The following is a 16,163-nucleotide window of genomic DNA, read 5'->3' on the forward strand; positions in this document are numbered from 1 at the left end:
TGAGGTGTTCATCCCACCACTCTTTGAGTTGTCCTGTAAATCCTGTAATAAGAATATGAGCAGCTAATTGGTCAGTACAACCATGTGATGTCCGATAGGCTGTTGCTACCATTGTCATTTGTTGAAGAATTGTAAGAATGTTATATTCAGAAATGCCATCAATGCTCCATTCATATATGTTATTAGCATTATATGAATTTTGCAAGATATTGGGTTTTTCTTCAAGAAGAATATATGGATAACTGGCTCTGGAATAATATAGTTTTTGTGGATTTTTCCAATTGGTAATTGGGTTTTGTGGAGAAGAGGGTTGATGTAATTTGTTTAAGGTCAAAGACTCTTGAGGTTCTCCTTTGGTAAGGGTGCAAGCCGTTTGACTAACACTTGCAGAACCTTGGTTATTTGACCCTTGTTTAGACAATGGGGTAGAAAAGGATTGTTCTATTTTGGCTATTCGTTTTTCTAATTGGGTTAAGGGTTTGTTTTGAAATTCTTTTTGAAATTTGGTTGGTATTTCATGAGATTTGAAAATTGGGTTTGATGAAGAAGTGGTTGTAGAAGGATTTTTGGGAATAGTTCGGGTTAAAAGATATTCTCCAAGTGTTTGGAGATACTTGTTGGTGTAGTTGTTTTGCTCATAAATTCCCTGGATGTCCTTGCTATTAATTACTCCTTCATCCTGGATATTTTTGAGCTTGAATGGCTTGGCATTAATTTCCGTTGACTTGTATGTGAAGGTGATTGACTTGGATGGTGGAAGTTGTGCTTGGATTTCTCCTTCAGCTGTTTGCCACCTTGTCACCACATTTGTTGTTTGCGAAAAAGGATAATCAATCTCTTTTCTTTGCGAATATACTTCAAACCAGTCGAAGAACTGAATATGTTGTTTTGTTCTTCTGAGAAACCCATAGAATTCTTCCTGTATCTTTTGTCGATGTTGTCCCTTGTATTTGTCAAAGAACCACATTCTTTTCGAATAATTGTTGTCAGCATAAAATTCTGTTCTGATATTTTGTTTATCCAAAGAAATCACCCTTAACTCATCCAGTTGAGGACGATTCTCTGTTATTGAGGAGTATGTAGGAGATCTAGGAAGTCCTTCTTGTTCCGCATCATCAGAGGATTCATCTTGGGCCTCTGAAGGAGTAGGTCTGCTGGCTGCATACCTTGCTTGTGGAATTTTAGAAGAAAGATCTAGATCTTGTAGCCTGATTGAAATGGAAGGATTCAGTGGTCTGTCTGAAACTGACCTTCTTCCTGTTGAGTATCTAGGCATATCTATACCAGTTGTTGATGAAGATGATGCCCTGAAACTCATAGATCTGTTAAATTTGATTTGAACAGCTCTAGAAGCAAATTGTTGAATGCTTGAGACTGATGTATTTTGTATTGGATCTGCTGGAGCTACTTCGGGAAGAACCCAGCTTTCTGGTAGTGAGATCTGGTTCCAGGTGATAGATCTTGGAACTGTAATCCTAGACCTAGCCAGATCTGTTTGGAATAGGACAGTTTCTCCTTTTTGTAAAGTTTTTAAGGCTCCTGTCCTAAATGCTGAATTCATAACTTTGTATTGAATTCTATAAATGATAGCCACAGGAAGAGTCCCAGTTTTAACTCTATAGTTAGCAGTTTTTATGTTTAATGTTAAAGTATCCAGAATATTTTTATCTTTTAAAGAGACTGTGAAGTTTGGAAAACAATCAAAATATACTGGTCCTCCGCAAAGGCTTGTTTCTGCCATACCTAGGAGGGAATCATTGAATTCTAAGAATCTGCTATCTCTAAGACAAAGGAGTAGGGATGTATCTAATTCTTCTCTTGTCAAAGGTTTAGCTGCAATTTGTACTAATCCAAAATGAATATAATTGTATTTTTCCTTATGTTTTTCTATTGTTCTTTTGGATAATAGTTTGATTTCTTCATGATCAGCATCTAATGCTATAGTTTGTTCTACCGTTTTAATTGTATAATCCGAAGTAGAAAACATCCATTTTCTATCTTTTTCATATATATCAGTTTGAGTATATTTTGGAATTTCCCAATTGTCTATATCTTGATTGACATCTTGTATGTGAATTTCTTCTTTTAGTTTGGTGTTTGAAGAGGAACTAGAAGAGGTAGAGTTGGTTCTAAAAAAAGAAGCCATGAAAAGAAACAATAAATCAAATTGGATAAACAAACTTTATATTCCTCTTCCCTTTGGTACAGAATCCTTCGGGATCCATGGAGGATAAACTATTTTTCTTAATCAGATTATAAAGGATAGTGTGAAACCTACAAGAAAAGATCTAAACCTTTTGAGAAGAATTAACTGTGCATAACGACCATATTTCCATCATATTAAAGATAGTAAAAATAAACCTATGAGAATAGATCTAAATCTTTTGAGAAAGATTAACTATACATGACGACCATATTTCCAAACAAAATCATAAGATTGATAGTAAAAACCCATTTTCCCTGGATCTGATCTTGTGGCACTTCCCCGTCTTGGAGTACGTCCCAAGAACCTCAACGCCCCTACAGAACCAAATCCCATGGTCTTACCTGGACCGGACGTTGGCACTTACTGGATCCATGCCATTCAATCAGATCCAAAGTCATGAAATCAGAACTATCAAAATTATAATAAGCTTGAATACATTAGATGGTAATCACGAAGTTAACCAGTCTCATCTAACTAGATCTAAACTTGTAGATCTACACTATCAGTAGCATAAATAAGAAAGATGGTAATCACGAAGTAAATAAATCTCATCAGGAAGATTTAATCTTGTAGATCTACACTACCAACATCATAATAAGTAAAGAAAGATAGCCATTTCGCCAAACCTACCAATTTTCCTTCCGTAAAACTATTAATGTAACACTTTTTGAATTTCAGTTACAAACATTTATGTATTTAACATAAATTAAATGATTCAGAATAAAATGCCCATAAAGAGGCAATACTTTGCTCATCTAATGGATGAAAGCCATAAAGAATTAATACTTTGTGGGCCATTTCTTTTCTTTTTAATATTTAATTTATATTAAATAGATAACCTACTTATTTCTTTTTTGTAAGAATATTACTGTACACTTTTTGAATTTTATTTACAAACATTGATATATTTATCAAAAATTAAATGTTTGAAAATAAAATATCCATAAAAAGCCGGTACTTTAAATGGGTAATGCGTATTTGCTCATAAACTACACTCCTTAAAGTTTATTAATTGTTAATTGATTTGTAGTACTTTGTCATTCATTGGACATGTAGAACAAAAGGGCAAATCTGGTACAAAATTCTAATTTCACTCCTTAAAACAATATTTTAATCGTTTGGACTGAATTTGCAAAGGATTAGTAAATTCAGGGGAGGTCAGTGTAATTTTTTAAACCACAGGGGAGGTCAGTGCAAGTGTCAGAAACCTCAGGGGAGGTTTATGCAATTATCCCTTAAATATATTGTTTGGATACACAGTTCAATGAGTACTTATTGTATTGGATAATATGTAATTTGAAAATTTTAAATGTATTTGTCCCTTTATTTAGCTCATAATATAGGATAAAATTATTAAATTTAATCTTTTATTTTTTAAAATACAAAAGCTATTCTAAAAACACCAAATTTGAGCTTTCACTAAAAGTACTTTTAATACCAAAAGTTCTATTCCTAATTTTATGAAATGATATTTATCGAACACCCCAAAAGTACTGTTACCACCTAAAAGTGTTTTTTTTTTTAATCAAAAACACGGCAACTCCAAACGGGGCTAATGCAAAACATGAGTTTGGACTAGTTTACTCCTACTAATTAATTATATAACCATATTTTCCTAATCAATTTTGGTTTATAAAAAGGTAGACATATAAATTAAGACTTGTGAACGAGAGATTTGGTGAGTTTGAACCCGGTCCAAAATAAAAAAATTTACATGTTGGCTTTAGCCTAAACTGCACAAAGCTCACATATGTAAGGGTTCGATCTCAATCTATTTGTTAATATCGAGTTTAGGTTGATATTGGACTAATTTAGATTTAACAAGTTTACATTTTATATATACTAGTTTTTTGGCTCAGGCAGTGCATAAGCTTGCCTAGATTGCTGCCCAGGTTATGTGAATTTATTGAGAATGTAAGCTTAATAATGAGGGATAGATTGAGAAGGATTCTAAAATAGAAATGATCAAGAATAAAGTACTTGGACAAACTTTAAATACTAGGAAATTGAATACACTATATATTTGAGTCCATGACTTGCTTCATGAATTGTTGGACATACTTTTTAGTACCATAAAAAAACCCTTTCCCAGTAAATACATGAAATGGTGAATTCTTTTCTGTTTATTTTATGAAAGCTAATTCATAGTCTTGCTTCATCAACCACTTTCCTTGTTCTAAATTCATCCACCTATGAGATCACAAGTACAGAGAAACCATAATTAAAATCTCACACTCTAGATGTCTTAATTATGCTAAGAATGAAAACGACATATAAGTCTGCAAATAGACTTTAATATTAACACTCAAAACCTCAAGGAGATAAGAAAGCGTTACAATCAAAGTTTGGATATGAATTAGATAACACCTCTAAGTTTCTAAGTCGTTAATTTCTTGTACAAGTAGCTTGGAAATATTTCATAACTAGCAACATCTAAAATAAAATGTTTTGAACATTTGTAAATCCAATCTTCCAATATGTTAACATCTTGACTGTGCACCTTATAGTTCATAACACGAGCATTTTGCGAACAAATATGAATATACACCAAAATTGGTTTAGCACTTCAAAGAAAATAATTGAAAGATCCACAGACTATCAAAGTATGGTAAAAAGTTGCTTTGTTTTATTAAACAATTGTAAAGTCAAAATTCATATATTATCTTCAACTTTCTTCAGGTACAGAAAGTAACTATAATTCCGTCATCATTGTACAAAAAGTCCAACAACAGCAGTGAAATCATTCCGAATATTGGCAAACACTTGCATCTAGATGCAAAAATTAGCAATGTCAAATATTAGCAAACAACTGCATCCTGATGCAAAAATCAGCAATATCATTCACAAAAGCCTATGACTTGCGTACTTTACATTATCACTTGGTGATATTTGGATGAACGTTCAGAAGGCACATGTATCAACAATATCCACTTCAATATCATATCATGCTCTTTTTCCTATTTCCCCAAGCATCGATCAAATTTATAAACAAATTGATTGATTTCAAATACCTCCAGTTACCAATAGAAAAGGGATATCAAACTACCTAGAGGCGAAAAGAATAGATAGCAATCTTTACCTATTTGCCCTGTTTTGGGCTTCCAAATGCCAAAAGCATGCCTCCTTCGAGGTTTTCATTTTCTTTGTCCCAGCCTTTGGTGCATAAATCACAGCAATTAAGTTGGTTTCTCTCAACACTAAATCCATGAAAATTTCATCAACCTTAATTTGAAGAAAAATCAAGTAGAAATTCTAACAAAATATCATCACAAAACCAAATTTGCACACAAACAAGAGGGAAAAAGAAATTTTTGAAAAGTTCGAGAACTATCAGACGATTTTTCAAAAGGAAATATTCAAGAACTATGAACATGAAAAACCTCAAAATATTAAGGCATACAATGAAGTTGAAGCAGCGTAAGAGGGGGAAAAATAATTTTTAGCAATAATCCGGACAAAAGTGAGCAGAGATACCCTATTTTTAGCAATAATTTATGCATTTTTTTCTGGATTGTTTTTCTTATTTATTCTTGACGTGTTTAACTCTTAATGCTTATGCAGAACACGATTATTCACGAAAAACTGAGTGAGGTCCGCTTTTCTTCTCTCTGCCATTTAATGCGTCCGAAATGTATATGCATATCATCGAAGAGCTACAAAGATCTTTTGGATGAATTATTTCCATCAGTGTTCCCTAAATCGTTATTTGCCATCTAATTGAGGTACGTCAGCTTGCATTACCCTTTGGTGTTGCTTATATGCAAATTTGCCAATTGCCTGTGCATCAGTTCAGTAATATATTTGAACCAGTATTTCATGTTTGCTGCTTATCGTCTTACGTGCATCTCAAATATTGTCACAGAAGATGAACGATCTTAGAAAGGACTCAACTTTGCTCCACAAATTAGTTGGTTTTGAGGTGATTTTGTCTAAAGATGCAAAGCATCCAAATGATCCTGTCACAGGATACTTCATACAAGCACAAGACACTCAACTGCTCGTTTCAAGATTGCCACAATTATATTAAATTGGAAGTATAATGTCTACAAACACAGCGTTACATTGTAGGCTTGAGTAGTATTGCATGATTTTACAGCATTGGTGTGTGTTGTACTATTAAATGTGTGTTTTGCAATACACTGATGATTAAACTTTTCTTTTTGTAAAAGATTAATCTATAAAAGGTGTACTACTGATAACTTGATGATGATTAGAGCAATGTTTTGAAAATTGGACCGGACCGGCCGTTTCAACCGGTTGAACCGCGAACCGGCTATGGCACCGGTCCGGTTCTATGCTTTGGTTGACTTTGCCAGAGAACCGATCAAACCCAGTCAAAACCGTGAAAACCGGTGAACCGTGTTGAACCGGTTTTTCAGTTTCCTTCCTCTTTTTTTTTTTTTTTACTTTATGCAAAATGCTTCTATCAAGATTCGAACTCAAGATCTTTGCAATAGAAGACCAATAACCCAGTCAAAATCGTGAAAACCGGTGAACCGTGTTGAACCGGTTTTTGAGTTTCATTCCTCTTTTTTTTTTTTTTTTTTTACTTTATGCAAAATGCTTCTATCAAGATTCGAACTCAAGACCTTTGCAATAGAAGACCAATGTAGTAACCATTGCACTATCGCATCTTATTTGCTTTTTTTTGATAACTTATTTATATAAAACAAACATCTATTTTTCATTTTTTCATTTTTCTTACAAAATCTCATCCTCTCATGACTCTTTCTTTTTAATCTTCAACTCTTTCTTTCTCTCTCATCTTTTCTTTTGTTACTCCATTTTTAATCAAACCTCTTTAGTTTTAATTTATTGATATTTTCTTCTATCTTTTAATTTTGTTTTTGTCCATTAAATTGGAAAAAGTTAAAAAAGAATTATTTTTCTTTAACCCAAATTATTTAATGCCACAACCACTCACTTTTATCTCATTTTTTGTTTCTTATCAAGTTTGCATTTCGATTTTCAATTCTCTTAATTTCTTTCAAACTCCAAACTTTCTTTTTTAAATTACAATCTTTAAATCTCAAAATCGTAAATTAAAATTTAAGTTCACAATGTCAAATTTTCATAGACGTGAATTTTGTATAATTTCAAAATATTGTGATATTTTTGGGTTGGATTTAAGATTTTTTTTGGTAGATATAATTGAAATTGAGATGAAATTTATTTGTTTTAACTTATAATTTAAAAAATTTATTTTTGAAAATCTAAATTATTCAAAAATAGTGAACTTTTCATCATATAAAGTTTTAAATTAGTCCATTGCATGTCTTATTTTATGCATATATATATTTATATAAATTATTTTTAAAAAAAATTCATTGAACCGAGGTTGAACCGGTCCGACCGGTTGAACCTCGACCCTTTCACCTCACCGGTTCAATTGACGGTCCGGGTTTTAAAACATTGGATTAGAGAGGGACTATCTTTAGGTGCTTTGAAGCGCTTATAAGATTGGTGGTAACCATTCCTGTTTATAGTAAAACGGGAATGACTTCTCTGATAATGATATCCTCCTCTTTAGCTTCCCTTATAATCTCTCTGCCTTAGTGTGGGAAACTATGGAACATATGACGCTAATAATTCTTTTTTTTTTGGATAAAAAAGGTCATTTCTTTCAAATAAATCTACACTAATGACAGAAAATACGTTAAACAAATATGACACGAATACATATAGATTTGAAATCAATAAATATAACAGATCTATATGTTAGTAATTCTTAGTCATAGCATGATGAAGTCAGATCGTTCTTGGAATCTAAATCCACGCATTGCTTATGATGCACTTTTCAGAAATGATTTCAATTGCTTCGCTGTCCTTTTGTACTTGGAGTCCTCTTCAATTTCATAAATTAATCATGAAAATAACTTCTCAAGAAAGTTAAATCCAACTCTAATTAATAGGATTTGAACGTGTTTGCCTGAAAATTAAACTAACAACGATGCTAATTAATGCCGCTAAAAACTAAGTAACGTCCAACAAAAATTCAAATCTAAATCCAATGCCACCAGATAAAGGACTTGCAATTATATAATCAGTGTATTGTTGCATCTTAATTTTTTGACATTATGTGTCCATGTTATTCACTCAGGAGGAGCATTAATAGACAAATCATATTAAGTTGAAATTAGAGTTTCAACAAAAGCAGCAAAAAATAAACGCTCTTGTCTCCACACGTGTATACCATCACACAAAAACAATGGATATAATTATGAACTTTGAGAAAAACTGAAACCAGAATAAGAATTAGGCATTCAAACACTATTAAATCCTCTGAGCATTCCTTCAATTCAACATGCAATTTACATGAAATTGAAAAGGAAAAAACATAAAAATTCATTGAACGGGTCAAGAATTTTTAGTTATTAACCAAAAGAGTAAAACTTTTTTTTAACTTGAAAAGAGTCAGAAAAATCAATTTGATAGTAGCCGTTAACATTTCGAAATATAACTTTAAACTTTCAAAGTCTAACCAGAAAGCATACTGATCATGAACTTGTGAGTGCCTGCTGACTATTCTGTTTAATGCGAAATAATGTAGAGAAAAGGATGATTTGGCCCAATTGCATAAACCTAGGAAGGGCAATCGAATGTAACTCAACCTGCTTTTTGTCAAAATAAACCTAGGATGGCAGCATGTACGAGCTTGAAGATTTCTTGTTACCTTCCATTGTCCTTTTCTTCAAACTCCAAGTAATTTTCTTCCAATCAGAATCAAATTACTCTAGAACTCTAAGCTGTTCAGCAATTTTGATAAAAGAAAATGAGAGACAAAGTATGAACCAAAAGGAGGCCACCAATAGATTTGAAGGCAGGTTCAGAACTCCAAGGGAAAGGGAACAGCCTGTAAAAGGCATTTTTGCCAAAAAAAAAATTTACTTTTTTCGTGAAAACATTTTTCAATCACTTTTTTTTTTATTTCATGAATATCAAATCACTATAATTTATTTTTTTACAAAACTCCAGAAAATAACAATCCAAGCCGCCTCTAAAAGTCCCACTCACCAAATTTTCAGCTCCACCTAAACTGACCACAAGCATTTTTTTCATGTACAACGTATGTGCATGGGGAAAACACCCAAAAAAGAATTATGCCAACAATCCATCTCCGTTTTAAAATAAAAAATGGGAAAAATGGTGGGCAAGTGTAATATGGTGAAAAAGAATAGATGTTGCTCAACAAAATAAGATTGTTGTTGGAGGTCAAAGATTGTCACCGAAAACCTCAAATCCAGAAAGGCCCCAAAAGCAATATTCATCATGTAACATTGTAACTCTCTCATTTATAAGTTAACAAATGATAGCTTATGCCAAGAAAAAAAAATCTTATGCATTTTTTTTCTTTTGAAGAGAAAAAAAATGAAAAGCCAGGATTAGAATTTAGAATTCAAACATAATTAAGAGTTTTAATCATTGCTTACATTCAACAAGCAATTTACATGAAAGTGACAAGCCAAATGCCAAAAGAAAAAAAAATCATTAAACGGATGAAGAATTTTTAGTTATCGAGTGATCTAATATGACTCATTCTTTAAAAAAAAAAAAAACAATTTGTCGGGAAGTAGCTGTTAAAGTCTCAAAATAGGACTTCAAAATTTTCACACTGTAACACATTGTGAGCCTATGCTGGCATTTTTGCGGGATCTCTGAATACAAATCATGAGTTAGAACTATTTTTCATCAATTTCTTCCACTTTTAACTTATATCAGGTTAGAGGAAAAAAATAATAAAAAAAAAAATGGGATAATTTCAGAAACCTCCCTTGAGGTTTTTGATAATTTCATGTGGTTCCCTTAAGATTTCAAAAATTACACCTACCTCCCTTAGCCATTTGAAAAGACAATACTAACCATAATATTTTGATAAAACTCTCTTGTTGCCATATTTATACAAAGGATGGATTTTATAATTTTTTCCTTTTTCCTTCTTATTCATTTCTCTTATATTTCATTAGAAGTATAGAAGAACTATCAATATTGTCGCTAATATCTATCCAGATCAAACGTTAAACTAATAATTTTTTTGATGACTTTTAATATCATCCAATTTTTTTGTAGCTCTTTTTTTGTATCAAAATCAAGAATAAATCAACAATAATTAAAAACAAATAGTCCAAAATCACTATCAAACTATGGTAGTTCCATCACTAAACTAGTCCATAAACTTTTATTGAAAAATAGTCCATAAATTTAAAAAACACAAGGCAACACTTTCTACTCTATCTTAAAAAGAATCTATATTCTCAATAAAGCACTATAAAAAATAGCTTATCATAGCAAAAGATTTATTATTATAGTTGATTATTAAATAACAAATATTGGCATGAAAAACTTGAGACTCTTTTTTTCAATATATAATTGTGTCAAATTACTTTACAATCATTTAGAAGAATGAATTGAACTTTATAAGATAAGCTTATTTTAGGGTATTCATTAAATTTTTGACCTTATTTTAAGGTTTGGTTACCAAAGTGTCAAATCAAGGGAGATACGTGTAATTTTAAAAACTTCAAGGGAACTAAGAGAAATAGTCAAAAATCTCAGGGGAGGTTTCTAAAAGTATCCCTAATATATATATATATATATATATATATATATATATATATATATATATATATATAGCATGACTAATTAAATTTGGTCTTGATTTTCAAGTATATTTAAGGGATCCACTCATGCACCATTTTCTCTTTCTCCCATTCCCAAACAATTCACATCTCCCTGAGCCCATCCCGCGCCGCTGCTGGTCATAAGTCTGCAGGTATTCATCCTCTTCTACATGGAAATTTTTCTTAAGGAAAGAGATTAATCACAAAAAAGAAGTATCCAGTCTGACATTGAATTGGAGCAAATGTCTCAATTTTATTTAAATGTTGCAGTTGAATTTGTTGATTTTTTGAGATTCCACCTCGATTGTACTTAGGTTGCCTGCATGCTATCCCCATTTGGTAAGATTAGAATTGATTTTTAGGATTTTATCTTGATTGTTTAGGGGTACAGACTTATATGACAAAATCCTAATTCAGATAAGTTGTGCATGTATTGGATTTTGATTGAAATCCAATTCCTACTGTTTGAAATACATTTCTGAGCATGATTTTTTCATAGGATCTATTTATCTTCATCTGTTTGTGAGATTGTTTCTGCACATGATTTCTTATAGGATCTATTTATCTTCATCTGTTATGTTGACGTTTGTTATGTTGATCATCGTGGCAGAGGTTTTGCTAAATTAAGACTCCTGTTTCATTTCTTCAAACACATTTTTTAAGCCAAGTTTTACTTGTTCATTTTTTTTCCTCCATTTATTCCCCCGTCATCATGCTGTAATCTGTAACTGTACCTGTACTAGTATAAATCTTGGTGTTGTTTTGGGAGTTTCACCACTGAAGAATTGAAGAGGAGAAATGGAGGGATTTCTAAAGATCCTTTGTCGGAGAATAAATATTTTATTTGTTTATTTTGTCGAGCCTTTGAAAAATGCGGGAAAAAAGATCGTTAGTTTAAACTTACGGATTTCCCAACTTTGCCCTTGCGGAACTATTGGAATATGGTGCAAAATAAAGGGAAAAACCAGTAACTTCTTTTCTTTTCACTGCCAAAATAACGAAAGGAACTTGAATATGTTCTCTATCCTAAAGGACCTAAGCTCCCAAATAGATGAATTTTGATTAGATGGGAAGGGGAAACGAACAATTGACAAAACCAACAAATGAATAGTGGTATTGATTGACATCTAATGACGTAGTTTTTCTAATTTTTGAATGATCATAAATAATTGTAAAAAACCAGTTTACATTCTTGAAAAATGACTAGTGATAAGGGGGCAACCGATGAGTATAATTTAGTAACAATCATTTTTTATATGAAGGAATTTAATATAAAATTTTCATAAACAAAAAAATAAACTTTGATCTTTTAAAAGCTTTTTGAATGGAATTTTAATTAATTTGGTGGTTACAATATTTGTAAATGGTTATGGGTGAAAATTAGTGTGACTACATTGGTTGGTAATATGGGTAATATGTAATTAGATGGTAAAGTTATAATTTAATGATTGTGAAAAGTTAAAAATCTAAAAAATGACCAACAAAAAGTTTAGATAGTTTCAGCGTATACACGATTATCCATGTCGTAATTGCGCCATTCTATATTACTATTCCGACTGGATGTGGATAATTTTATTTTTTATCGCTTGAATTTCAACTTTGCCTTTTTTTTTTGAAGAAAAAAAAGTATATCTAAACTTGAATTTTGAAGATCTTATTCTAACGTTATTCTTACTAATGCAGGAAGTGTTACTAAGGTTTCTTTTGATATTTGTCCATCATGGAACCAGGTAGTCTTTACGAATTCACTAAGTTCTTCAATCAGTACCGGTTCATTACCCTTAGACACGTACTGCTAATGGACTCTCATTAATTTCATTTTGTTGGTCATTGACAGGGAACGAGGTGCAACCTAAGACAACTCGAAAGGATGCCAACCTCAATCACTTCTCCCGACTGTCTGATTCAATCATTTATCACATCTATTCGTTTTTGCCCACCCGAGATGTTGCCTGTACCTCCATCCTGTCCAAATCCTGGTATCGTATTTGGACCCTTTATTCATTTGTTGTCTACCATTTTATCTGCACTATGTGGGGCCAGGACGAAGAACAAGAAGAAAAAGGAGTAGGACGGGTTCAAGAATGTGGTAGAGAGGTTCCTGGTCCAACGTTTGAATGTACTGGCAGCGGCAATAGAAAGGACGATTTCCTGTCAATGGCAGGAAAATTCATCAGACGGCGCTTTATAGAAAACTTAAATATACAGAGATTCCAATTGTACATTGACTTCCCTAAGATGGGCTCACTGGCTCGAAGATTGGATATATGGATTGATTATGCAATGATGAGGGCTGTGCCGGAGCTTGTTCTTCGCATTGACTGCTTAACCAGTGATACACATGTTGGTCATCGCATTAAAGCTTTATCAAGTCGTCAAAGGCTCCATTATGCAATACCTCAATTTGCTGTTGAAGCTAGGTGGCTAAAAATTTTGGGCTTGAGTGGTTGTAGATTTGCGACTTGTTTGGACATCAAACTTCCCCAGCTGCAGAGCCTTTCATTATGTCATTCCTGCTTTGATGATAAGTCTCTATTGGAAAGGTTTCTCCTTGGATGCCCACTGGTTGAGTATGTGAAGATATCATGCTGCAATTGGATGGACAAACTTCTCTCTGTCCCAAACTTACCTGAATTGAAGCATTTTGAGTGTTTGTTCTGCGATATGGTTGATATTATTCAAATCAATGCAGTTAAGCTTCGTACTTTCTCGTTTGCGACATTGAAAGAAGTCAAAGAACTTTGGCCAATGACCATTGACTGGACAGCCTGTGCTACAGCACTGAGGGAGTTGAAAATATATGCGAATGGTGCCGCTGACATTGATATGTTAGAGACACCGATATCTCAGCTTCTCTTTCTTGAAACATTGGATATATGCGGCTGCAAAAGTTATGCGGGTTTCAAGATCTCAAACCAAACTCTTAAGAGATTAATCTTTAGAGATTGCAGTCACATGTCAGCTACTCAACTTGATGCTCCAAAGTTAGAGTTGCTTGAATTCAACAACTGCGATAAACCTTTTCTTCCTTGCAATGCCTCGAATAAACTTCAGATTAACTTTAGTTTGTTCTTTAGAGGACATTCAATTGAGTGGCTTTTGCGATTGAAGTATTTTCTCAGGACGTTAAAGCATTGGGAAGATTTGAAACTTATCGTCTATCCTGAACATCAGGTACTACACTTCTTTCTTAACCACTTAGCTAAGGTTCTATGAATATTTTTTTTGTTGCTTTATTTGGTTTGTGAGTTTTATGTGATGCTATTCGACAATGGACGTAAAAATCTTGAAATTATGTACTCCCCTCCCTTTTCTCTCTTCTCTATGCATGCGTTTCTGAGTTTCAATTCTTTTGCAGACGAAGATTACGGATGAGCTACCAGTCGAGGTTTGGTCTTCTATCCATCATCTAGTTCATTAAATATTCTTTTGAATCTATAATCTCCCCTTTAATTTTTGTTTTCAAACTATACTTCCTAATGGGATTATTCTTGTGCAGGACATGGCTATTCATGACAGACTAAGAGAGGTAAGCTGTTCTTACCTTTTAGTATATAAATTTAGTGATACCCTCTTTATCGATGTATTCAAACTGCAATCATGTGGACGTATGATTTGTAGCATGAAAATTAAATAACTTTTGTGCACATTAAAAATATTGTTTCATTGCATAGCATATTTACGCAGATTAACTTGACCAATGTACTAACCTTCCTTTGCTGATCATTTTCTTACCTATATGTCAGTTTGTACTAGAAAAGGCCAGGGAACTTAGCAGTAGTCCGGGCAAAGACCAGAGGCTAATCAGTTGCGAGCTGGATACCTCTGAAGCAGTTGACTATCCACTGGATCCAGGAGCTGAAGTCTTTAATGTGAAACACTCAAGTCCTGGCAGTAAGGCTTCTAAAATAACATTCATGTGGAAGTATGACGCTTCCCAACGGAGGTTTATACAGTAGTCCAAGTGCCATTTCTCCATGGTGATGGCAATTGATGTAAAGAATAATAGCCTGAAATAAAAGTTTGATCAAAAGTTGCTCATTAGTAATTTTTGGCACTCAAAACTTTGGCTTAGAATTTCTGGGATTTGAACTTCATTTTTCATCTTGTTTTGATGTTTCATCTTTAACTTGTGTATTTAAGCTTTTTGGATTGGTACAGCACTTTTCATATCTTTCTTTTGATGTTTCATATTTGACTTGCATATTTAGTCATAAGTAGAGGTGGCAATTTCGATCCATATCCATTTAACCATCCATATCCATCTCACTCAAATAGTTTTGGATAACCGAAAAAATTTAGATGGACATTAATGGACATCCAAATAAAACCAATTGTCTTGATGGTTTTAAGTGGATAATCCACTCAATCCATCTAAATCCATTTAAGAAGGCAACGACCAAACCCAGCATGTTTTGGTAGTACTACTGTTTCTTATGAAGCTGAGTAAATACTCCAAGTCCAAGACACACTATTTAGCTCTTCCAACTCGCGCGGTCAAAGGTTTCTTCTCAATCAGCGTATTAATTCCAAATTTTTACGTGCTTTATTTATTGTCTTTTTCATTTTTTATGTTTTTATTCTTCTTTGTTATCAAAACTCATCCTATTAATTAACTTAGGAGTCTCATTTTAAGCTGCGTATTAGTTAAAGAAATTAGCTGTGTTAGTTAAATGAATTTTAAATGAAAGATTGGATATCCATCATCCATTTGCATCCAATCCATACACAATCATTTATTATATGTTTTTAAATGGATTGGACCATTTAATCCATGATCCATTTATACGAAATCAATTATGATCCATATATCCATTTTGCCACTTCTAAATATAAGCACTTACAATTCTTCGTTTCAAAGTGGTATGTGTTGGTATTGATGGCTGAAAAGAAATAGTTTGACATTTGGGGATTAGCCGCAGTAAGGCATCCTTTGCTCCATAAGTACATATACTTGTCATATATTTTGTCCATCCTAACATTACTGTGCTACGGTACCATCAACTCAAGTTGTGGCATGGGCTGTAATTCATTTAGGTTTTGTCTAGAGCTTAGGTGAGGCACCATTCTAAATTTTGCCTTAGTACCTTGCCAACTTTGGTCATTGGCTCCAATTTCATGATCCCTAATTGCCCCTACTCAGGTTACTTTTAGGTTGGATGTCTGCGGCATGTGAATCTTTTGCATCTGTTGCTTATGTCTGTTTAAGGATATTTTGACATATCATACAAGAATTTTTACTACTATCACTATCAGGATGGAAATTTAATTTACAGGAGCCATGCAATAATGTTTGTTCCAGAGGCCAGTGCCTTATTATTCTTGTGCTTTACTTGCAT

Source organism: Coffea arabica, chromosome 11e (assembly GCF_036785885.1).
Source record: "Coffea arabica cultivar ET-39 chromosome 11e, Coffea Arabica ET-39 HiFi, whole genome shotgun sequence".
In the NCBI taxonomy this organism is placed as follows: Eukaryota; Viridiplantae; Streptophyta; class Magnoliopsida; order Gentianales; family Rubiaceae; genus Coffea; species Coffea arabica.